Raw genomic sequence first — 24,591 nt, forward strand, 5'->3', positions numbered from 1 at the left:
ATCAACCCCTCTCCGTGTGCTTTGCACTCCCGGCTGTATTTTTAGTGCTCTGCCTTGGTCATTAATTCACCATGTGCTTCTGAGACTCACCCTCTGCCTGGCCCTGTTCCAGGGTCCGGAGACGCGGTGGTGAGCCAGGCTGGCGAGGTTCCTGCCCTGCTGGAGCTCACATTGTCCGGAGGGGAAAGGTCAGTAAACAGATTAACAAAAGGGATCACTTTGAATAATGGAAGTGCCACGGAGAAAACCGAACAGGACGATGCAGTCTGGAGCGAGGGAAAAACTGGCAGCAAAGCTTGCAGAGTCAATATTAAAAAAAAAAAAAAAAGCAATGTAGAGCCTTTGTTCAAAGTTGTGACAGATTTGAAGATGATCAGACAGAGCACAAACTGAGTGCAGGGCCTTCTGAGCGCCGGGCGCCCTCACTGGGCCGCTCCTACACCAGTGACGCTGGCTGGGAGCAGGGAACTGCTTTGGGTAGGATGATCAGGGAAGACTTCCTGGAGGAGGTGGCATTTGGATTGGATTCTGGTGAGGCCTGGGATAGAGCATTCTGGCTACAGTCCTGATGGGATTCGCAGCTTGGCTTTTCAAAGACCCAACAAGAAGAGGCAGCCAGAGGAAAGCTGTCGACAGTGAGGTTGAAGGGTCGGATGAAGATGTCCGTACATAACTGGTGTAGGCTATTGGGGTCACTTCTCAGCTAATGATCTTCACAGATTCCTGATCACACAAGTATGGATTTTAGTCTCTGTCAATGACAGACTGCAGCCATGAAATTAAAAGACAGTTACTTCTTGGAAGAAAAGTTATGACAAACCTAGGCAGCATATTAAAAAGCAGAGACATCACTTTGCCAGTAAAGGTCCATAGAGTCAAAGCTATGGTTTTTCTAGTAGTCATGTATAGAAGTGAGAGTTGGACCATAAAGAAGGCTGAGTGCCAAAGAATTGATACTTTTGAATTGTGGTGCTAGATAAGATTCTTGAGAGTCCCTTGGACACCCAGGAGATTGACAAATCAGTCAGTCCTAAAGGAAACCAACCCTGAATATTCATTGGATGAATTGATCCTGAAGCTGAAGCCCCAATATTTTGGCCACCTGATCCGTAGAGCCGACTCATTGGAAAAGACCTGGATGCTGGGAAGGATTGAGGGCAGGAGGAAAAGGGGGCAACAGAGGATGAGATGGTTGGATGGCATCACTGACTCAATGGACACAAATTTGAGCAAACTCCGGGAGATGGTGAAGTACAGGGAAGCCTGGAATGCTGCAGTTCACAGGGTCACAAAGAGTCCGACATGACTTAGCAACTACAACAACAATGAAAAACTTTAAGAAAAGATATGCCCTGATTGGGTTTTTGCTCCAGGAAGTTCACTATGGGGTCAAGATAGGAATAAAGGAGATCACAGTTAAGTGGTTCTTCCAGTTACCCAGGAAAAAGTTGAGCCAGGATACAACAAACATAACCAAGAATCTTTGTAGAGATCACCAAGTGAATGTTTAGGTATATAGGGCCATATTTGCTGTATTTATTCAAGATATAATCTAAAATGTTCCTGAAAAACAAAAACTTTTTGGCCAACCTAATAGATTATACCTTGGGATATACATGGATTTTTACATACCTGTAGTATTGGTTACACTGAGGTTAACTCCTTACAGGTATAAGAAATACAATATGACACAGTGGTGTTTATTTAATGTTGTAGTACAGTTGATTTACAATGTTGTATTAGTTCCAGGTGTACAGCAAAGTGATTCAGGTATACATATACATATATCCATTATTTTTCAGCTTCTTTTTCCATATATGTTATTACAGACTATTGAATAGGATTCCCTTTGCTATATAGTAGGTACTTGATGATTATCTATTTTATGTATAGTAGTGTGTATATGTTAACCCTAAACTCTTAACTTATCCCTTCCCCTTTGGTGCCACAAGTTTGTTTACAGTCTTTAAGTCTGTTTCATTTTGTAAATAAGTTCATTGTTATCACCTTTTTAGATTCTGCATATATAAACCTATAGGTGATGTCATGACATTTGTCTTTGATTTATTTCACTTAGTATAATAATCTATATGTCCACTTATGTTGCTTCAAATGGCATTGTTTCGATCTTTTTTATGGTTGAATAATATTCCATTGTATATCTTGCCACATCTTATTTATCTGTTCCTCTGTTGATGGACACAGGTTGCTTCCATGTCTTGTTATTTTAGTAGCACTGTTGTTCACAATAGCACTGTAAATAGTGAACACTGGGGTCCATGTTTTCGAATAGTTGCAATATCTTCTTAACTGATGATTTAAAGCACTTATTACTGATGAATTTCCTTACAGTGGTTTGTGTGTCAGTAAGAGATGAATTGTTAAACAGTTTGTTGAAAAAATAACATTGTAGTATTAGTCACTCAGTCGTATCCAACTCTTTGTGATCCCATGGACTGGGGCCTGCCAGGTTCCTCTGTCCATGGAATTCTCCAGGAAAGAATACTGGAGTGGATTGCCATTCTCTTCTCCAGGGGATCTTCCCAACCCAGGGATCAAACCTGGGTCTCCTGCACTGCAGGTAGATTCTTTGCTGTCTGAGATACCAGGAAAGCCCTAACACAGTAGGGATGGATATAATCTAGAAAAAGAAGAGTCAGTAACAAGCTATTTTGTGTTGGGTTGGAAGTTGAAAGGAGGATTTAAACTCATGTAAAGTCCCCAGGCACCCATTAATAACCTATTTCATGTCTTTGGTTCTTGCAAAGCAAAGCTGTTATGCTACAGAGTCTCTTAAAATTAAGGCGATATGGGTGAAAAAATATCACATTTGATTTATACATTCTTTAGTTTTTCCATGAAGTCTGGTTCTTAAGCTTGGGGCTCTTCTGTTATTTTCTTGTTTGCATTGGTGTCTGGAGAGATATTTGCCTACATTTTTACTTGTGAGAATGTTATTTTTTTTCCCCCTAGGCCAGAAAACAAACTAAATGGTTAGATATTCTTGGTTTTCTACCTCCAAAAATTCTTGGTTAAGGTCTCTTGCTCTCCTTACTCACAATTTATTATATCAAAGGAAGACACACGTGGGGAAGTGATCCCCAGGGGCCTCTTTAACCACATCTGCTCGGATAGTCTGGGCTCAGAACCTGAAAGGCCTGCTCCACGCACAGACCATGGGGCTCTTTCTTTCCCTCCTGTTCAGTCTCGTTTTTAAACCCTTTCTCCTTTTCTCTTGGTTCTCCATTTCTCTGTTGAGAATTGGCCCTCTGCTCAGTTCTTTCTCACCTCAGGCAACTCTGTCTCATTTCTCCCATCATGAGAAAATCTCAAGTGTAGAAAAAGCCCCAAGTCCATTTGTCAACATCATTTGTGTATACATCCCAGTAGAATAACTTTTCTCAGAAATCCCACTTCTTTTTCTGGAAACTGCCAGTTGCTCACTGATCATGGATATGTTTATTTCATTTGAGCTGAAGGAACCATCATCCCAAAGCCCTCATCCAAGTGGAGGGTCATGCATTTTCAATTGATTCTTTAAGGTTTGTGTTTTTTTTGTCAAATTCCCAAATTTTTGTGTGTGCAGACCTGCCCTCCTACTATGATTAGTTGAAAATGGCCAGAATAGGTTATGACTGAAGCAAAGCTGACATGAGTTGAAGCAGTCAGACTAAATAACAAGGAAAATGTTTAAAAAATTCAAATTAATGAGCAGACTGACTGTCCTGTTTAGTTTGTGCTTTTGATGTCAAAGATGGAGCTTCAAATCTGCGTTCTTAGTTCAGCCCTTTAAGCTCCTATAACAAAACACTATAGATTGCATAGTTCACAAACAACAGACATTTATTCTCGTGGCTTTGGAACCCAGAGGTCAAAGAGCAGGATGAGTAGAAGAGCATTAGAGTCTTACCTGTCCTGACCTTGATGGAGATATGAGGTTGCCTAACCTAAGAGTGATACTGTTCATTTGCTTTAACAGATGTAGAGTGAAGCGCAGCGTTTCATAGGACATCGTTGGGTTAAGGATATTCAGGGCCAAGTTTCTGTTTGATCAATGAACTAAACGTGTTGATGTACAGGACCGATTGTGGTAACGAGACTTCGAGAAGAACAAGCGAGAAGATGACCACTGCCCTGAGATACTTAAGGAGTGCCGCATGGAAGATGGATTAGAATCATTCTGAGAGTTCCAGAGGGCAGGACTGGTATCAGTGGGGAAAATCATAGAGAACTGACTTCAATTTATTCTAGGGGAGAAGGATGTTCTCACAATTAAGGCTGCCATGACTGAATGGGCTGCCTCGTACAGTAGTAATGAGACCATGACCTCCTTGAAGAAATTTAATTACCGGGAAGTGCTCAAGTGCTAAATTTTATCTTTAATCCCCTCTTGAGAAATTAAAAATAATCTTGAACTATGTTGCCCAATATATTATTATATGATAATATCTTTCTCACATTGTATGGTTGGATTTTATATTATCTTCGTGTTACTTTTTTTTTTCATAAAGGTAGCAGGAAGTTGGTTTGATGGATTGATACATTATTATGTTGGGTGTTCGCCATAGAGAGACACCAACATTCAGATGAGTTTACATCAAAATGGAGTCCCTGATAAGTGCTTCTCTCTGTTGTCAACACTTGATATCAACATTGGGAATAATGCAAACTTTATAACGTGTGTCTCAGCCTATTGCACTGAAATTGTTGACTTGTGTGTTTCTATCACTAGGCTACAAGTTTCTTGAGGATAGTAGTTTTGTCTTGTCTTTTATATTCTCACACATTGGGTCACAGTGATCATTCAGTGAAGTTTATTTGAAAATGAATAAATGGCTTACCAGAATATTCAAGCAGAATCTGAACAAATGAATTAGTGAGTGAATGAGCGGCTGGATGAAGGTAACTGGGATTTTGCAAATTGATTTACATACCAGGCCACAGTTTGACTGCAGACTAAAGGGCATTTTCACTTCAAAGATGATATAATTCTGTCCTCAGAATCCATTCTATACATTTATGTGTGGAGAGAATTTCAAATAAAGGAGATAGAGACGTCTGTGGAAAGGTTGAAAGAATAAAGAATGAGAAGACATAACCATGGAAAGGGTTTGTGGAAGCTGTGAACTGTGAACTATGCCAAAGAAATGTAGAATTTGAGTTGGCAAAGAAATTTTGGGGACAAGTAGCTTAAGTGGATTGTGTGGAATTAGAAAGGCGCAGGACATATTTCTGTAAGGACCTCTGACTTCTAGAGCAAGACTTAGGGTGAGTCAGGTCTAGGGACTTGTTTGCATCTGTGGAGGAGGTCACCCTTTAGAGAGTTCCCGATAGGCGATCAGTCTCCTTCCTTCAGCAGCTGTCTGCATTCAACACTCTGGTTCTACCCCATGGACGTCAGAAGGACTGAGGTCACAGGAAAACACCCCTTCTTGCCCTCGTTTGCAGGCTAAGGACGAATCCACACCCTTGCCTCCTCTATTTCCTTGTAGGACATGGCCCCCTTCACCATGCACACCTACCCCTCTGCAGGCTACGCTGAAGTTGTAACACTGAGTCACGTGATTGCAGCCTTCTTGGTGATCCCACGTCTTTTTCTACCCTCTCTTCCATCCCCCCATCTCCCCTCTCCAACAGGACAGGGCACTGAGTATAGCTGCAGTCCGGTCCTTCCCTGATCAGCTCGGGGTTCCAGTCCCCGTGGTACTATTTTATGCTACTTTGCTCTATAGCTGTTGTATCATTCCCAGCAGCTGTATCAATTCTTCAGTGCATTCTTTAAATCACCTACCACAGGCTAACTCCTCTTCTGCCTCAGCATCTCATCAGTGATTCCAACCAGGGCCACTCATATCATTTGTGGAAAGTGAAAGTGAAGTTGCTCAGTCATGTCCGACTCTTTGCGGGCCTCATGGACTGTAGCCTACCAGGATCCTCAGTCCATGGGGTTATCCAGGCAAGAATGCTGGAGTGGGTTGCCATTTCCTTCTCCAGGGTATCTTCCCCACACAGGGATCGAACCCAGGTCTCCTGCATTGTAGGCAGATGCTTTACCATCTGAGCTACCAGTGGAGACTCCCATTTAAGACTCAGGAAAATGTACCAGGTCAGGTCCTAAAATGCAATGCTTTTTCCTTCACTCTGTAGTCTCAAAATGTCTGATGCTTTTTTATATGCTATCTGATGACATTCCAAGTGAAAAAAATATTTGAAAGCATTAACATGAATTTTACCACTCATCTTTACAGTATGCAATCACAATGTTACACAGAAGAGCATTTAACTTTCCTGTGGGGCCACAGAAACCACACACTCGTATTTCAGGGCTGGTCCCTGCATGAGTTCTTACCACAACAGGGAAACTCTGCACTCACTTGCCTGATTTTATTTCACCTCTTGGTACATGCATTCTCCTGCATTCTCTTCTTTGACTTGGGAAGGTAATTGGGTTAGGATACCATCTTGAGGAATATGGTGCAGCACCTTCCCCAGGGCACAGGTGGATATCAGTTCAGTTCAGTTGCTCAGTCGTGTCTGACTCTTTGCAACTCTATGGACTGCAGCACATCCGGCCTCCCTGTCCATCACCAGCTCCCGGAGCTTGCTCAAACTCATGTCCATCAAGTCAGTGATGTCATCCAACCATCTCATCCTCTGTTGCCCCTTCTCCTCCTGCCTTCAATCTTTCCCAGCATCAAGGTCTTTTCCAGTGAGTCAGTTCTTCACATCAGGTGGCCAAAGTATTGGAGTTTCAGCTTCAGCACCAGTCCTTTCAATGAATATTCAGGACTGATCTTCTTTAGGATGGACTGGTTTGGTCTCCTTGCAGTCCAAGGGACTCTCAAGAGTCTTCTCCAACAGCACAGTCCAAAAGCATCAATTCTTTGCGCTCAGCTTTCTTTATAGTCCAACTCTTACATCCATACATGACCACTGGAAAAACCATAGCTTTGACTAGATGAACCTTTGTTGGCAAAGTAATGTCTCTGCTTTTTAATATGCTGTCTAGCATGCAAAGAACTCTTGTGACAAAAAAAATGCCAATGGAACGAAGCCAACACCTGTAGCCTGTGACTTGCCATTCAAGTAGACACATAGCACCACACACACGGAGGAACTGTTTTGACTTGTCTTCCATTTGCTCTAAGTATGAGTCCTCCATTGGACTTTGCAGGTGGCATCACTAGTAAAGAGCCCACATGCCAATGAAGGAGATGTAAGAGAAGGGTTTGATCCCTGAGTCTGGAAGATCCTCTGGAGGATGGCACAGCAACCCACTCCCGTATTCTTGCTTGGGGAATCCCCATGGACAGAGGAGTAAGGTAGGCTACAGTCCATGGGGTCACAAAGAGCTGAACACAACTGAAGTGACTTAGCAGGCATGCACGGATGAGTGTTCTATGAGCCACTGCTCACACAGACCACATGGGTCATCAGAAGACATTTCTCTCTGTCGTCTGAGAACAAGAGCATCCCACCTCTCCCCACTGTTCTCAGGGCCCCAGCATCTCAGGAAACATATGTTCCCTTGACAGGAAGATTTCTTGGCCCTCTTGAAAAGGTGGAAGGGAAATGTTTTGCACTAGATTTGAGTGGGAGTAGACAGCTGGAAAATCCATATCTCTATCTGAAAAAAATAAAGTCACTCAAATTTCTTATTTCAAAACTTCCTTGTGTCCTAACAGTGTGTTACAGGATCAACTTTTTGATTTATTCTACACAGCTTCAGTCTTAAGTCTGATCTCCATTTCACTCTGCTGGGCTATTCCCATTCAAGTTAACAGCTGCTTTGTTTTAGAATACTTGATTTATTGTACAAGAACAGAAAAGGATGTTTTTTCTAACATTCTTTTGCATAAGTTTATTATTTTTTGCAATCTTGAGCACTGAGATTCTGAACTTTCTTCTTGCTCATGTTTAGATTTTAATCAGTACCCTATGGATTTCACACTGACAGTAAATATTTAGATACATACGGGCTTTTTTTTTTAGTTGAGTATTTGTTCAGTTCAACCAGCTTATGATTCTTAATTACTAGGATAAATCTCCTGACCCAACACAAAGGATTATATTAGCAACAAACAAACCAAAAACTCCTTCCTTTCTAGAGTTATTGACAAACTTTCTCCTAGAAAAATTTCACTGTGTCTGCCTTCTGCACTTCCTTTTAAAATCTAAAATAATGCAAATATAAAACATTATCATAGGAAGATGCAATATTAAAAGAATATAAAGAAACTAAAACACTAAAGGAACAGATTTTCGTAGTTTCCTTTAAGATGACCACACAAGCTAATTTTAAGAGAATTACTTTATTTCTAAATTGGATGGTTTACATTTGTTGTTGTTTAACTTTCCAAGTCATGTCTGACTCTTTGCTACCCCATGGACAGTAGCCCCCCAGGCTCCTCTGTCACTGGGATTTCCCAGGCAAGAATACTGGAGCAGGCTGTCATTTCCTTCTCCAGGATGGTTTACATAGTTTACTGTTCAACTTTAATTTTCACAGAACCAAAGGCCAAAGATCATTTTGTTGTCAGACATTTATCACCTCCTTGAGACCATTTGTAACCCTTCACTGATCCAATACAGGGATTCCCTAAAGTAGAAAGTGAGGTGTGGACCAGGTCATTGAAGGAGGCTTCTCTCATCCATCACTAACGAATCTGAGACCTTGGGCGAAGCTTTTGATTACCTTGGGCTCCCTAATCTGCCAAAGCAAGTGGGATTTGATCTTTAGGGTCTCTTCCCAAAAGAGGTGACTCTGAGACTAATTATATTTTAACACTTTGATACGAGAGGACATATTAGCGCCTATTCATGAAACGGCTGGGCAGGATGACCGCACACCGGGCCTTCACGTGCTGTTTCCCCGAGATCCAGCCACTTAACTTGGTTTGTAGAGACCGGCTCTGAATCACCACTGAAGACACACGATTTCTAAGTTCTGTTTGGAGCTTTAGACACAGCCTGCCCGCAGGGCGCAGCAAGGTCAGACCTGGCCTCGAGGGTGTGTGACACGCGCAGCAGCCCAGCCCCCCTGCCCCTCCCCCCACAAATGTTCAGCAGGGTGTCACTGCTGCCGTCTGAAAGTCCTAACAGTTTTGTCTTTGAACTTGTGTTTTGTGTATGAACAGAGGAAATGCATGCAATATGTGTGTGTCCTTCCTGACCCAGTCCTCCGTTCGCATATAGCATTTGTATCTTGGTGTAAGAATTACTGTGGCCTCACTACCGGTGGGGGTTCAGAGAGAACCCGAATAAGTACCAGGTCAGCCTTGAAGTCCGTGAATGTGTAAGAAGCGCTGATGGCTCCTAGGAACCATGCTTTTCTTTTGAGCCAGAACTTGTTTTTGAAAACAAAAGGAAGGCAGTGGTGAGGACTTCCCTGGAGGGTCCAGCGGTTATGACTCCTCGCTTCCAGCACAGGGAGTGTGGGTTCAATCCCTTGTCAGGGAACTAAGCCCACATGCCACACACTGTGGCTGGAAAAGTTTAAAAAATGAATCATAAATAAAGTATACAATCTGATGAATTAAAAAAAAGAAGACAATGGCATTCTATGAAAAAGAACAGCCAAAGAAATCTGACATATTCCTTCCTACTAGCATTGGTTTCCTGTGTTAACCAACCACTAAAACTGCAAATAATGACATAAGAGAAAAAGAAAAGGGAATCCATAATTCTTCCCTTTCTCTGCCCTCACTGAATGCAGAGTGTGGTAGAAAGTGCTTATAGTAAAACGTAGATTAAATACAGTTGAGTTCATTTCATGAAGCATTTCCTCTGTTCTGGTAAGAACAAACTATATTCCGTATGTAGGTACATACTATGAAATGCATAGAATGTGAATTTTGATAATTCCTATTAAACAAGTTTTTACTTGCAATTAAAACAGACACTGTGTGATGTAAAGATAAATGGTAAAGTCTGTGTTAGTAATTTTACTTTTAATGTCATTAAAAACAAGCAAAACGAACATCACAGCTATTCCAGAGAGGTCACTGAGGAAAGGACAAAAGTTTATGTTTTAGGAATTTTCACAGATTTTTTTCCAGCCTTTTGAACTATGGATTCCTCATTTCCACTTTGTACTGAGTCTACCAATTATGTAACCCCTCCTAGAGAAATACTGACTGTTTCCTGCAAAATAAAATTATGACTCATACAAAGGTGACCACACCTTCCATTCACACTCACTCTCTTTGTCACCTGGCTAGCAGAGATGTGGTCCATAAGCTATCTGGTCCATGCCATAGGTCCCTGATCTGGGTCCTGTCGAGACCATTTGGCATGGACCCAATATGCTCATGGGCATTAGGACAGGGCCCAGTTACTACAAGGCTGCAACTTTGGTCTAAAACACCTAGAGAGAGTACAGATACGAGACAGAGGGTGGAGGTAAAGCCCAGCAGGGCTATGTGAGGAGGACCCTAAGGTAGGGCACAACGCCTGGAGTTAAGACCCAGTCTGCTTCTAGATGGCTTGATTCTTGGGACCTTGGCTATCCAGAAATTGAGATTAGATTATGAAGATCACTGTCAATTCTAAAATAGTCAATTTTAGATTTCTGTGAGTGGTTGACATGAAACATTGGTAAAGAACCTCTTCACCCCCAAGCCACCCCAAACAAACAGATAATCTGGGTAAATGTATGTATATATCATGCAAATGGTGCTGTCACCAAAGTTCCCTTACATACCCCTAGGACCAGATTGCTCCCAAGATCCTCCCATGTAGACTGTCTCTTTTCTCTTGGGAGAAATATCAACAATCTCAGATATGCAGATGATACTACCCTAATGGTAGAAAGCGAAGGGGAACTAAAGAGCCTCTTGATGAGGGTGAAAGAGGAGAGTGAAAAAGCTGTTTTAAAATTCAGCATTCAAAATATTAAGATCATGGCATCTGGTCCAATCACTTCATGGCAAATAGATGAGGGAAAAAGCAAAAACCGTGGCAGATTTTATCTTCTTGGGCTCCAAAATCACTATGGACAGTGACTGCAGCCATGAAATTAAAAGACACTTTCTCTTTGCAAGAAAAGCTATGACAAACCTAGACTGCCTATTAAAAAGCAGTGACATCAGTTTGTTGACAAAGGTCCATATAGTCAAAGCTACGATTTTTCAAGTAGTCATGTCTGGATGTGAGAGTTGAACCATAAAGAAGGCTGAGCACTGAAGAATTGATGCTTTCAAATTGTGGCTCTGGAGAAGACAATTGACTTCAAAACTCTTGAAGTCCTTTGGACTGCAAGGATATCAAACCAGTCAATCCTAAAGGAAATCAGTCCTGAATATTCATTGGAAGGACTGATGCTGAAGCTGAAGCTCCAATACTTTGGCCACTTGATGTGAAGAGCCAACTCACTGAAAAAGACCTTGATGTAGGAAAGATTGAAGGGGGAGGAGGAGAAGGCAGGGACGGAGGACAAGACAGTTGGATGGCATCACCAACTCAATGGACATGAATTTGAGCAAACTCCTAGAGACAGTGAAGGAGAAGGAAGTCTGGCGTGCTGCAGTCCATGGGGTTGCAGAGAACTGGACATGACAGAGGGTGAACAATGGACAGCTTGTCCATCGTTGCCTTTCTGAAATGTGGGTAGGGAGACAGAGATTATATCCAATTATTTTGTTTTACTCATTGCATATCTAAATAATTGTCCAGAAATCTTTAACACACACACACACATCATTCTTCAGACATAAATAATGCTTTAGTCATTTTGTGTCATGAGTGACACATACCAAACACAACTCTTCTGTCTTCTTTCAAGAGGTCTAATCTTAAGGGAGTGGGATGGATTTCTCTACAATCCTACAATGTTGAGACATGCAGGAATCCTAATAGCACCTAAGTGGAAAATCTCTCACAGCCAGAATGGCCCTGAACTGCACTCTTAGCTTTGACCCTGGGAGGCTCCTGACAGTTGCCTTTGCACTGTTTTCATTCTCACTCCCCAGAGTGCACTTGCTGCCTTCAAAACAGAGATCAATATTTTTGCTTCACACAAGTTTCCATTTGGTGGTTTTTAGCACACCCATAAATTAATAGATAAATTTGTTAAAAACTCAAGAAAAAATAATAATTAGTTTGTTGATGTAAATTGTTCCTCAGCTGGAAGTCCAGACAAAAGAATCACACAGTTTTAATTGCTGACAGTTGCATTTCCTTAAATCAATTATTTCCATGAGCTTTCTACAAAAGCAGCTTACTGTGACTATTGGTTTGTTAGCGCACCAGTTAATTGTTTTCTATCTTATTACTGATCATACTGGCTTTGCTCTCTTCTAAAACACTGTACAATCTTCTGAAATAGGAACATTAACTGACCTCCAATTGAAAAGAAACCTTCCTCCACATTCCATCTCCTTAATTGAAAAGTGCATTTTGAATGCAATAAAAGAAATGAGACAAACACTGCCTCCTATTCATTTAGCTGAATATAAAATGGATAACACTCCATGGGAGGTCATTCTTGCATCTGCCATTCTCATGGGAAGTGCTGAGAAAACAAAGAGGAAGAAACTCTGATATGAAAATCAACAAGGGAGAGTGCAGCCGTTTAGCTATTGCTTATAAAATACTCAAAGGTCATTTTATCGATTCTACCTGCAGATTCATGGGGGCAAGCCAAAAGGGGGAAAAAGATGAGTCCTTATCTATCCCCGTTGCTGTCTGGTTTTGGAAATACTGATGCTGTCTGGTTTTGAAATAACTTAATGACTCAATAATAGTTTTCATAAATCAAGTAAATAATTTCCCGCATTTTAGGTCTTTCGGCATCATAACCAATCTTTCCTAGTAACAATTTATGAACTAAAGTATCCTTGTGCTATCACTCCTTATTATGATTGTCCCTCAGGGAGGCCTGGCGTGCTGCAGTCCATGGGGTCGCAAAGAGCAGGACACGACTGAGCAGCTGAACTGAACTGAACTGATGCCTCAGATCCACAAAGGGAAGCATATCCTGATTGATTTATTCCTGGAAAACTGCTCCCCATGAACTCTATCTCATTGACAGTTAAACATTTCCAATACTAATTTCAAACGTTCTTCCTTCGATGTGCCTAGCAGCTCCTCCTACCATTTTGAGCTCCATCTGGCCTCGCTTGGTCTACTCCAGGCATGTTTAGTTTTGTTTATACTTCTTAAGTTTCCAAGATGTCCCAAGGTAAGTGTTGCTTTTAGGTGATGTGCAGTTTTCTTTATTTCTTCCTTTCTTCTTTTTCTTTCTCTCTTCATCTCTGGGATGAGTTTAGATTTAGTATTTCTTTGGGCAAGTAGGGGCTTCTTTTGAGAGACTCAAACCCCCCTGCATGTGTGGTTTTGTTGTTGTTGTTCAGTCACTAAGTCATGTTCTGCTCTTCGTGAACCCATGGACAGCAGCCCGCCAGGCTCCTCCGTCTTCCACTATCTCCTGAAATACGACCTTTTTGCCTTTTCATACTCTCCATGGAGTTCTTGCAGCAAGATTACTGGAGTGGTTCATCATTCCCACATCCAGTGGACCACGTTTTGTCAGAGCTCTTCACTAGATCCCGTCCAGCCTGCCTGGCATGGCTCATAGCTTTGTTGAGTTATGCAAGTGTGTATGATTACTGTAGATATTTTTATTCATGCCACCTGAAGGGGACTTGGATGATAGAGAAGAAAATAGGAGAGCTTTCCTTTTCTTGAGCAGAAATTGCACAAAGTGATCTAATTGTTTGTTCCACTTTGTTCCACAGAAAAAAATTATAAATTCTTCAGGTAAAAGATGAGAGGAGGCAATCATGTCGATATCCTGCAATTTACCAGCACATGTCTTCCACCCTCCATCTGAATGTTGTGCCTTTTGTCTTTTCTGCCATTACTGTTTCTATACTGATACTCAGCCTGTCTCCCCTGATGGACAGTCATAATAAGGAGAGAGAACACAGGGATACTTTAGCTGATAAATTGTTACTGGGAAAGGTGGGTTACGATGCCAAAAGACCTAAAATGCAGGAAATTATTTACTTGATTTATGAAAACTTTGATCACTATTATTGAATCATTTAGCAGAATGACTTTTCAGTGTCTCTGAATATAAGTAAACAAATGCCCACATTCCTAAGGGTTTTAGTTCTTAAAGTTAATGACAACACCTTCTTCCCATCTACCTCTTGAGTTTGAAAACTACTTTTATACAGTTTTTCAGTACCGAAGTGTTGAAGATGCCCCCTGTCTAAGATGGAGTGAGAGAAAAGAGGGTCTGAGCATTCAGCACTGATTTTTATAAAGGAAACATGGCTAGTACCTACTCGGGTATTCCTGATAATATTGAAAAGAGGCTTAGCAGGAATTCCCTGGTGTCCAGTGGTTAGGGCTTCATGCTTTCACTGCCAGGGACCTGGGTTAGAACCCTAGTCCAGGAACTAAGATCCCGCAAGCTGTATGCTGGCCCCAAAACAAAGACAAACAAAAAGATGCTTACCAAGAGAACGATTTGCAAAGGCAACTTACATATATGCAATCCTGTTTCTGTGAGTAAGAGCAAAGGCGGTGGATATTAAAAGCTGGTTTCTCACCCCTTGAGGAACGCTGTGATCCTCTCTTAATCCTTTATCATCTGTAGCTTTTTGGTCACTTAACAACAAACCGGTAATAGACGCTAGTGTTGAGAAACCGCTCTGCCTTTTTAGAGTACACTTTGCCCAGAGAATGAATTGCACACGAGGGGAGCATCAACACACTTGGAAATACGACAAATTACGTTAGTTCAGACTATGAGAATCTTCCAGGGCTGTCAAGAGTGTGTTTGGGGCCTGAGGAAGAAAATGATCCCAGGGTTGTACTGATAAGCGACAAGGCGGCCCAGTGCTACGCGTTCTCTGTGAAGGGCGGTGTCGCGATGCCGTATCTGCAGTCGCTAGGGCAAGTCTTCGGCACCTTTGCGCTTCTCTTCCATTCAGTGTATCTGAACTCTCCAGTTTCTGCTGAGAATCCATATAGCCACCTAATGGAATGTGTGAAGTCTTTCTTTTGAAACTTCTGATTTTCAGATTTTAAGAAAGTGAAAGTGTTAGTCACTCTGTCGTGTCTGACTCTTTATGACACCATGTACTGTAGCCGCCAGGCTCCTTTGTCATAGGATTATCCAGGCAAGAATACTGGAGTGGGTTACCTATCCCTTTTCCAGGGGATCTTTCTGACCCAGGGATCGAACCTGGGTCTCCCATGTTGCGGACGGATTCTTTACCATCTGAGCCACCAGTAAGGCAATGGATAAATGTGAATTTTCTGGTGTTTTACTTTATGCCTTAATAAGAGAAACATTTCCATATGGAAAAAATAAACTCTGCTGTCTGGACTCTAATGAAAGACTCATGACATTAAGCAATGTGAAATACAACATAGTTTCTTTTGATAAAAGATCTTTTAAAAGTTTTACAGCTTTTGCTTCTCACATAATACATATTTCCCTCTCTTCCTAGAACTAACTCTATTTTGAAATTTCTGTATATTCTTCATGCACATATTTCCAAGCTTTAATTAAGTATATGTTTAGTTATCAACAATATATAGTGTTATTTTGCATACTTAAATATTTACAGTGATTCATGTGTTAAAGGTATTAGCAATCAGGAAATTAACATGCTTGTTGAAATTATAAAAAATGTTGGATAATTTATAATTTCTTAGTTGTGTTTCTTGGATATAGTCCTTAGCTATTTTTCCAAAGGCTTCAATCTATTGACATCTATATTTTTTTAAAAGAAATTATGTGGCTTTAGATATATGCTTTTCAGCATGGGAGAGATTGGGGCTCCCCTGGTAGTTCAGGGGTAAAGAATCCACCTTCTGCAGCAGCAGACACAGGAAATGCAGGCTAGTTCCCTGAGTCAGAAAGATCCCCTAGAAAAGGAAATGGAAACCTACTCCAGTATTCTTGCCTGGAGAAACCCATGGACAGAGGAGCCTGGTGGGGTACAGTCCACGGGGTCACAAAGAGTCGGACACAACTGAGTGAATGAGCACACACACACACACACACACACACACACACATACACACAGATGGGGGATGGTAACCAAATGTGGCCATTGAGCCCCTGAAAAGTGGCTCATCCAAAATGAGATGTGCTGTCAGTGTAAATGACCCCAGATTGTAAAAATTTAGTATAAAGAAATTACATAAAATACATCAGTAAGGTTTATTGATTACATGTTGAGATAAAAACATTTTGACTTATTGGGTTAAATAAAATACATTACTGACGTTAATTTTACTATTTTTTGCTTTCTTTATGCAGCTAATAAAAATTCAAAATTCCGTTTGTGCCTCACATTTCAGCTGGGGACTGATCCTTAAGACTTTCTCAGGAACTTAAGCCCTTTCTCTTCTTCTGCCTGCCTTCCTCCCCATGGACTGCAAGCTTTCTCTTCATCCTGGTGCACGTCTCCTGTGCAGATAACTGGTTGTCACTGTACCATGAATGCAGGTATTTTGTGATGTTGCTGGAGTTCCTGAGGCTGGACACTCTCCCGCCATCACTCCATCCCAGGTAAATGATTTCCATCTGTGGCTTCGCAGATGATGCTAGTGGTAAAGAACTGCCTGCCAACACAGGAGACACAGGTTCGATCCCTGGATTGGGAGGATCCCCTGGAGAAGGGAATGGCAACCCACTCCAGTATTCTTGCCTGGAGAATCCCATGACAAAGGAACCTGGTGGGCTACAGCCCATAAGGTCCCAAAGAGTCAAACATGACTGATGTGAGTGGGCAGGCATGCACGTGATTGGCAGCGTGGCCAGGGTGAATGAGACTGTGAAATCACTGTGTTTACAGTTGTTGAAGTGGGCATGCTCAGGGAATTCATGGGGTTTCATTCCACTAATATTTCATTTCACAATTACTGCAATCTGTAGTTTTAATTAAAAGTCTCCTGCACTGGTGTGCAGGCCTCTGGTCACAAGAGATTGCCTGAACTGGGACAAAAGAAAGTTCCGGTGACTAATGGAATGTGCACGACACAAGTAGTGTTTCTAATTACAGCACATTGGAAATGAGTCATCTACTGCTGTGGATTGGGTTTGCAAATAACCATCTCTATTGGTGTTCTGATCAAGAGACATCCTCTTGAATGCAATTTCTTCGAGTCTGGGTAGCATCTTGGAGAAAAAGCTGAACTCCGTGTATAAACATCCTTCTTCATTGTTAAACCCATTCAGTCTTTAGTTTTGACTAGTTGCTATGCTATTTCAAATACACATTTTTCAAATTAGCTCTGTTGTAAATAACGCATAGCCTAGGTCCAATTCGGTTCTCTCATTTAACATTCATTGATTCTTGTGAATTTCCTTTGAAGTTTTATGCTCATTTAATAACCTTTGGAGAGTTTTGTTCAGTATTATGTGTGTTCATTTCCTGAAAGCAATATGCTTTGTAAAATGAGTTAAAATTTTAAAATTCAATGGGTCTAATAAATGCAAAACTACATATACTATTTATGTGGAGAAAAGATTAACTACAAGAGACAAGTCCTATAATAGTACCCGTACTTTTACGTCTTTAGTAGTATTTTAGCATTGAACAGAAACTTTAAAAAAGATAACAGAGTGGCTAAACACACAACAATTTTTTATTTTACTATAATGAATGTGTGATTGCTGATATCCTCATGTAGAAATGATACTGTTCTCTTTTTGTAGCCCAAAGGGGTTTTCCTCGCTCAGATGGTAAAGAATCTGCCTGCCTGCCATGCGGGAGACCCAGGTTCGATTACCAGGTTGGGAAGATTCCCTTGGAGAAGGGCGTGGCTACTCAATGCAGTATTCTAGACTATAGAATTTCCTGGACAGAGGAGCCCTGTGGGCTACAGTCCAAAGGGTCTCAAAGAGTCAGACACGACTGAACAACTAACACATTTTTTTCATCACAAAAGTTCCAGATTTTCAAAAAAGTTTGGGTCTTAAGACTTTCGCTTCTGACTCAGATGGGAGACTTGTAGTAGACCACAATTTTCACTGACAAGTAAAAAAATCAATTAAAACATAAAATCCTCCCCCGAGGGTATTTTAGAGTTTCTGCATCAATCAGGGCCTAAGAGGTTACTACCAGGAAGTAAGCCAGCATTTTACAGCAGAGGTTTCCTTGAGGCATTTGCCAACTGTAGGGTCAGGGATGTTTCTGGGAACCCAAACTGCTGCGGCAGAAGGTGGTAAACAGGAAACAAAGAAATCAGCAGAGACTGACGATTTTATGATGTTTGAAAGAAAACTAATTCATCAAAATGCAAGGTTTCAGGATGCCACTATGACTAAAGGGAAAGACTGAAGGCAGGAGAAGGGGAGGGCAGAGGATGAGACGGTTGGATGGCATCACCGACTGCGTGGCCATGAGTTTGAGCAAGCTCCAGGAGTTGGTGATGGGCAGGGAGGCCCGGCGTGCTGCAGTCCATGGGTCGCAAAGAGTCAGATACGACTGAGAGACTGAACTGAACTGATGACTAAAGGATCAGAGAGCCTGACACTTGACCTGTGCTCCCCTGGAACAAAGCCACACCTAGTCAGGGCTACAAATTGTAGGACAACGTCTCTAAAACCTGGAATAGTTTTGTGCTTTCCAGAAGATAAAGATTAGCCATCAAGACCCATCAGAGAGGAAAATCTGAGGCAAGAACCATGACTGCAGATTGCAGTGGGATCAGTCCATTAAGGAAACTTATGCATTTAAAATTTCTATGCTTCTCAAACATAGCTTCAAAATATTCAGGGCAAAAAATTGATAGAACTAAGAGTCAAGAGAGACACAGCCACAATCGTAATAGAAATCATATTATTTTCAAAGCAGGTTATATGCCTGACAAAGGATCAGTATAGATGCAGAAGTTCTGCTCAAAATAGTAAACGAACTACAGATGAACATATATGTGATGCTGTTTTCAAATGACAAAAATTTCTGAGAAAGGACATTTATCAAAACTGACCTATTATTGGGTGATAAAGCATGGTCTAATACTTTAGAGTATTGAATTCATTCAGAATATGTTCTCCAACCACATTGGAATTAAGCTATAAGGCAATAGGATAAAACAAGAAAATTCAAAATCCTGAAATTAGACAACAAATTGCTAAATAAGTGACAGACAAAATAATGAAAATTTGAAAGTATTTTGAGAGGAATGCTAAAGAAAATAAGACATGTAATAATTAGTAGGATGCAGATAAGTGGTACTTAAAATAAATTTTTATATCCATAAAACATGTGTCAAAAGGAAATCTGAATATTTATAAGTATCCATCTTCAAAAATTAGGAAAAGAACAGCAAATTAAGCCTAAATAAGATAGAGGGAAGAAAATAATAATTTAAGAACAATAATTAACAAAATGGAAATATTACCACAATAGAGAAAATAAATAAAACAAAAGATCAAAACAATGTACTAGCCTTTACTTTTAAAAAAACTAATAAATTTATAACTTATCAGTGTTAGGAATAAAACATGGTATAACACTATAAATACTTCAGATTTTAAAAAATGCTAAGAGGATGCAATAAACAAAGTTTATGTCAGTAAAAAAGTTTATGTCAGATGGCATCACCGATTCAAAGGCCATAAGTTTGAGCAAGCTCTGGGAGTTGGTGATGGACAGGGAAGCCTGGCGTGCTGCAGTTCATGAGGTTGCAAAGAGTCAGGCACAACTGAGCGACTGAACTGATGTCAGTCAACTTTAAATGAATAAATTCCTGGGAAATACAAATTACCAAGGCTAAAAAGGAAACAAATAAAAATTTAATTTCAGTAATTCCTTTTCTACTAATTAAGTTGAGCTTGTGCTTTAAAACCTCCCAGAAAGAAATCTTCAGGCCTAGTTGTGTTTATTAATAAAATTGCACTGGAGATTGTAGACATTGGAATAGGTAAGAAAAGAGAAACTCATAAAAATGGAACAATGATATAATTCTAAATTATTAGAATTTAAAAAAAATGAATTCACATGTTGATATATGGCAGAAACACAACATTATAAAGCATTCACCAACCAATTAAAAATTAAGAAATTTAAATTTAAAAATGAACTCAGTAAATTTGCTGGATAGGATGTCACTATACAACATTCATTTTTGTATATGTGCCAGTAACACTGAAAGTTTTTAAATGATCCTATCTAAAATGCCATTCAGAAAATCAAATTATGATTATATCTAATGAAAGGTATGCAAAAGCTCTACAGTGAAGATTAAAAATATGATTGTGAAAACTAAGGAGGAATTAAGAAATGAATGACTCTGACATAACCATGTGTCTGAAGATCCAATATTATTGCCAATTCCACAAGCAGGTCTACAGATTCCAGCTTTCTCTTAAAAAAGCATGCTGTTCAGATGGAAGTCAATCCCCCCTTCTCCTATAGGTACCTGAGGGAGGCTCAATATTCTCTTCAGAAAACCAACTTGCCTCTGCTGGAACGTCTGTGGAGTACTGGAGTCTGTGTCCTGAAACACACAAGAAGGGGCCAAAGCACAGCTGCAACTCTCTGAACCTGGTTCCTATTGCCTCCCGATTGGGGTGCTTTTATACTTGCCGCCTCACTGTGATAGGGCTTCCCTGGTGACTCAGTGGTAAAGTATCTGCCTGCAATGCAGGAGCTGAGGGTTCTATCCCTGGGTCAGAAAGATCTCCCGGGGGAGAAAATGGCAACCCACTCCAGTATTCTTGCCTGGAGAATCCCATGGACAGAAGAGCCTGGCGGGCTACAGTCCATGGGGTCACAAAGAGTCAGACATGACCTAGTGATTAAACCATCATCACCACTCACCTTGAGACACTCAAAGGTATGATCCTTTTTATGTCAACATTGGTTTGTGGCACAGTATATGTTCTTTTAAGTGATGATAATGGCTAGCACTTACTATGGTACTTACTATGTATCAAGAGCTCTTCTAAGTACCTTTAACATAGCAACTCATTTAGCTCTTCTGCAAACCCGTGAGGAAGGGAAGAATACTGTTCGCCACTTCATAGAGAAGGAAACTAAAGCAAGGACAGACGCACCCACTAGTTAGTTATCTGGGCATCTCGGCGCTGCATTCTGTATTCCTAACCACTATGTCCTCTTGTCCTTCTTGATGGGGATTTTTAGCATCCTTTACCTTAAACAAAAACAAAGCAAAACAAAAATCACTTCTATATTCAAAGATTTTTGTCTTAGCATATTGGCTTAAAGGAGTTTGCTTGATGCTACAGTAGGTCTCATAAGCCGCATGAAGACTCAAACTCTTCATCTCATGATTCACTTCATCTTCACTCTTACATCTCATGATTATAAAAACCATGTCTTTAACGGAAGCAGAATCTTAACTTTTAATTTGTTAAGGAGGATAGACAAGCATAAAATCAACCCAAGTTGAATGAAATTATTCAGACTTAAGCAAAAGAGACAAAGGCACAGCCTTTCAGCATGACATTTGCAACTAGACTTTGTTCTACCAGAAGAGTATTCAGCTTGATACGGCCAGAACCTGGCTTGTGATGAAGTTACAATGGGTGCACAGGGTTAAAACTTAACCCCTAAGCTCCGTCTTTTTACATCTTTTCAGACTGATGAATGCTACAAAAATATTTTGGTTAATAATTACAATGATTTAAAAAAAATAACTTTTAGAAAATTTCAAATTGGACTTGGAAAGAATTTGACATTATCTATGCTATATTTTGTTTCTTCTGTGTGCTAAAGCGGAGAAAGGGAAATCTGGGGGTGACAGAGGACACACGAAAAGAAGACAAAATGGGAGTCATTGCAACACAGTGCAGGCAGAGCTAGAGTGCGATTTGAAGGCCAAAGGAACACTTTCAAGTTTCTTAAAATTGAAACAATTATTTTCCATTCATTGACTATCCATTAAATGTTAAAATGAGGGTTCATTAGACTATTTAAGTTTTATCATTTTTATTTTCCTATCTCAAAAAACAGGGGAAAGGAAAGATTTTGTAGAAGTTTAGAAGCAATGTAAAAATCGGTACTTCACTATTTTGGTGTTAGAGTGAAATTGCAAATCTTATCTTTGCCCAAATTTCATTTCATTTTGTGTCATCATGAAATTAATAAAGAGAATCTTTTATCTCTTGGCATGGGATTGTATTATATACACAGTAGTGATGACTTTAATAACACTATTGAGAGCAGTGAGGTTATTAAGGGCTTGGTACAAGCAGGTTAAGAGTTTTACATGGTTATTTATTTAATTCTTCCCCAAGCTGGACAAGGTAAATAGTATTATGGAGTGTGAAGACGGTAAATAACACAGCCAGAAAGTGAGCTGTTTAGATAAAGATCAGAAGTAGGAGATCTAGCTTGCATCAATAATTGTAACAGACAGAAGCAGCTTGATTGGATACCTTTTATCTGAAGAATTCCATGACAAGTAAAGCTATGATTTTGATAGGTGGATGATTTGAAGGCAAACTGTAAAAGTCTTCATTCCAGGTAGAAGCACACACTGACATACTATGTTCAAGCTTCACAGAAGGCTTCAGATAAGAAAAGCTATTTTATTTTAAGTCAAAACTATTCTTTGACAGAAGAGCAGAAAGTGTATTAAAGTATTTGAACACCAACTGGTCTTATTTGAGATTGGTATTTAAAGATACTTTGAAAAATGCCTCTGAATTTTAAGTCTCAGTAATGATTGAGGATTAGTCATAAGAATCCAATTTAAAAGATACAGAATTAATTTTCTTTAGATTCACAGACTCAAGTGAAAATCTGAGAATAGCGGGCACTGGTCTGTGCCGTCAAGGATCAAACTTTGTCATCTGGTGGTGACTTAGAAGAAGTGTAGGCAGATGACACTAGAATGAAAAAATAATTACCCCAATGTTTTCTAAGGCACCACATGTAAATCCACAGATACAAGCAGAGTAAGCAAAACTTGGTTTGACGGGAGACGGGCGGGAATATCACTGCCAACAGCAGTGACACTGCCTCACAGTGACGTGTGAGGATGAACGAGGTGATGCCTGAGGTATTTTGCACAGTTCCTGGCCCACTTTGTTTTAACCCTCTAAGAGAGTTATTTGCATTAGTCTACTCCGGATCAAAGCAATAAAACAAGAAACCACGGAAGGGAAAGCAGGGGTGCCCTGAAGGCACAGTGGTTCCTTTAGTGTTTTCCAAGGACTGTCTAGTGGTGATTAGGTGGTGAAGTGAAGGGGAAGAGCCAGCTGACCTTGAGATCCTGTGCTGAGAGCCTGGGAGAAAACATTGCCTCTTCTCTCATTACACTTGCATTTCATGTAAAGTCTTTCAACCAAGTCTTGATTCTTTCCCATTGCAGAAATGAGTTAACTAAGTGTGTGTGTGTGTGTGTGTTGGGGGTGAGGGGGAACTAGAATTTATTTTCTCTTGGAAGCATTTCCAGATTACCTTTAGACCCTATTTCAGTGATCTCCAAATTTTATCATTTTTATCTCTCAGTCTCTTCAAAATTTCTAACACATTTTGTTGCTCCTCTTAACACAATATTCTGTAAAGATATCTATCAATGTAGTAGCATTAAACATAAGTAAAACTGAGAACAAAATAAGGTAAGTGAATTTTTCTTCATCTCCAAAGGTGAAATGTCAATATAGTGCTCAAAAGAGCTAGTTATCTTTACACTAATAACCCCAATTGATAAGAATTTCACAAAGCAGCTTTCATTTGGAAATCTCTTAACTCTGTGCTCTTAAGTGGTACAGTACTACCCATGGCACCCTTAAATTCAGGGATTTTACACAGGCTATTCTTAGCTGGTAAGTTCTTCAGAGAGCGAGCACTTATGAAAGTGAAAATGAAACATTTCTATTTTGCACCCACGTTCTAAGAATAATTTTAAGACAATATGAATAAAAACTCAAACCTAGTTTAACTGATTTTTTTAACATAATATCTCTTAAAAATCATAAATGAATAACTTCATTGAATTTATCATGTTCAATGTTGAATCATATTTCTAAAGGATCATAAAACATTAAAAAAGAAACATTTAAAAGTAACTTGTTTCAAGGACATATGGTATGAACTCAAAACTTAATGTATTGAGGAAAAATGAAGCTATAGTATATAAAATGTAACATTAAATGTCATGATATAATTGAACAACAGTTTATGTGTATTTGATATGATTTATTACATATTTCACAGCAAAAGTTGTACCAAATTACAATATGCTTAATTGGTGACAATTCTAGCATGGATAGTGGACTTGTGGAAGCCTCTCAAATATTTAAGATTTGCTTGCTTGGAACTGATTCGTGCGACTATATTTAAATGGGAACATCTTTTTCTGATGTGTATTTTATCACTTTATTTTTCATAATTAGTTTTTTAGTAATGTATTTTGATGTAGATGATTTGCTGCTTGGAAATTGCTTCTAAAAAATGAGATTTCATCCTGCTCCTTTTAAGTTTTACAAAATATCACCAAGGTGGTATCCTCACAGATCCTATGGGAAATAGTAACATTTTGATCTTCCTTGCTTTAATTATCACTTGAAAGCTGATGAAATAAAAACTCATATGTTAAGGCAAGACAAGGCATACAATTTTTCTCTGCCTGTTTGGGCCTCCACCC

The 24,591-nt window shown here is 39.9% G+C and overlaps 1 long non-coding RNA gene across 10 annotated transcripts in view; it reads left to right on the forward strand.

The window, feature by feature from the left end:
- The window catches only part of LOC145519767 (uncharacterized), a 67,614-nt gene that overhangs the window by 21,786 nt on the left and 21,237 nt on the right, over nucleotides 1-24,591 (forward strand). For 3 of the 10 annotated variants that reach the window (XR_014063893.1, XR_014063895.1, XR_014063888.1), the window contains 2 exons: nucleotides 113-188; nucleotides 3,980-4,418. The exons of 1 other annotated variant lie outside the window; for it this stretch is intronic. This is a non-coding gene — a long non-coding RNA (uncharacterized LOC145519767). Of the gene's footprint in view, nucleotides 1-112; nucleotides 189-3,979; nucleotides 4,419-12,871; nucleotides 16,251-16,282; nucleotides 17,477-24,591 lie in introns of those variants that run through there. 6 more of the 10 variants (XR_014063891.1, XR_014063894.1, XR_014063885.1 and 3 more) reach the window with 5 other exon arrangements.

The sequence above is a fragment of the Giraffa tippelskirchi genome, chromosome 9, assembly GCF_054371585.1.
Source record: "Giraffa tippelskirchi isolate mGirTip1 chromosome 9, T2T-mGirTip1v1.2.pri, whole genome shotgun sequence".
Lineage (NCBI taxonomy): Eukaryota > Metazoa > Chordata > Mammalia > Artiodactyla > Giraffidae > Giraffa > Giraffa tippelskirchi.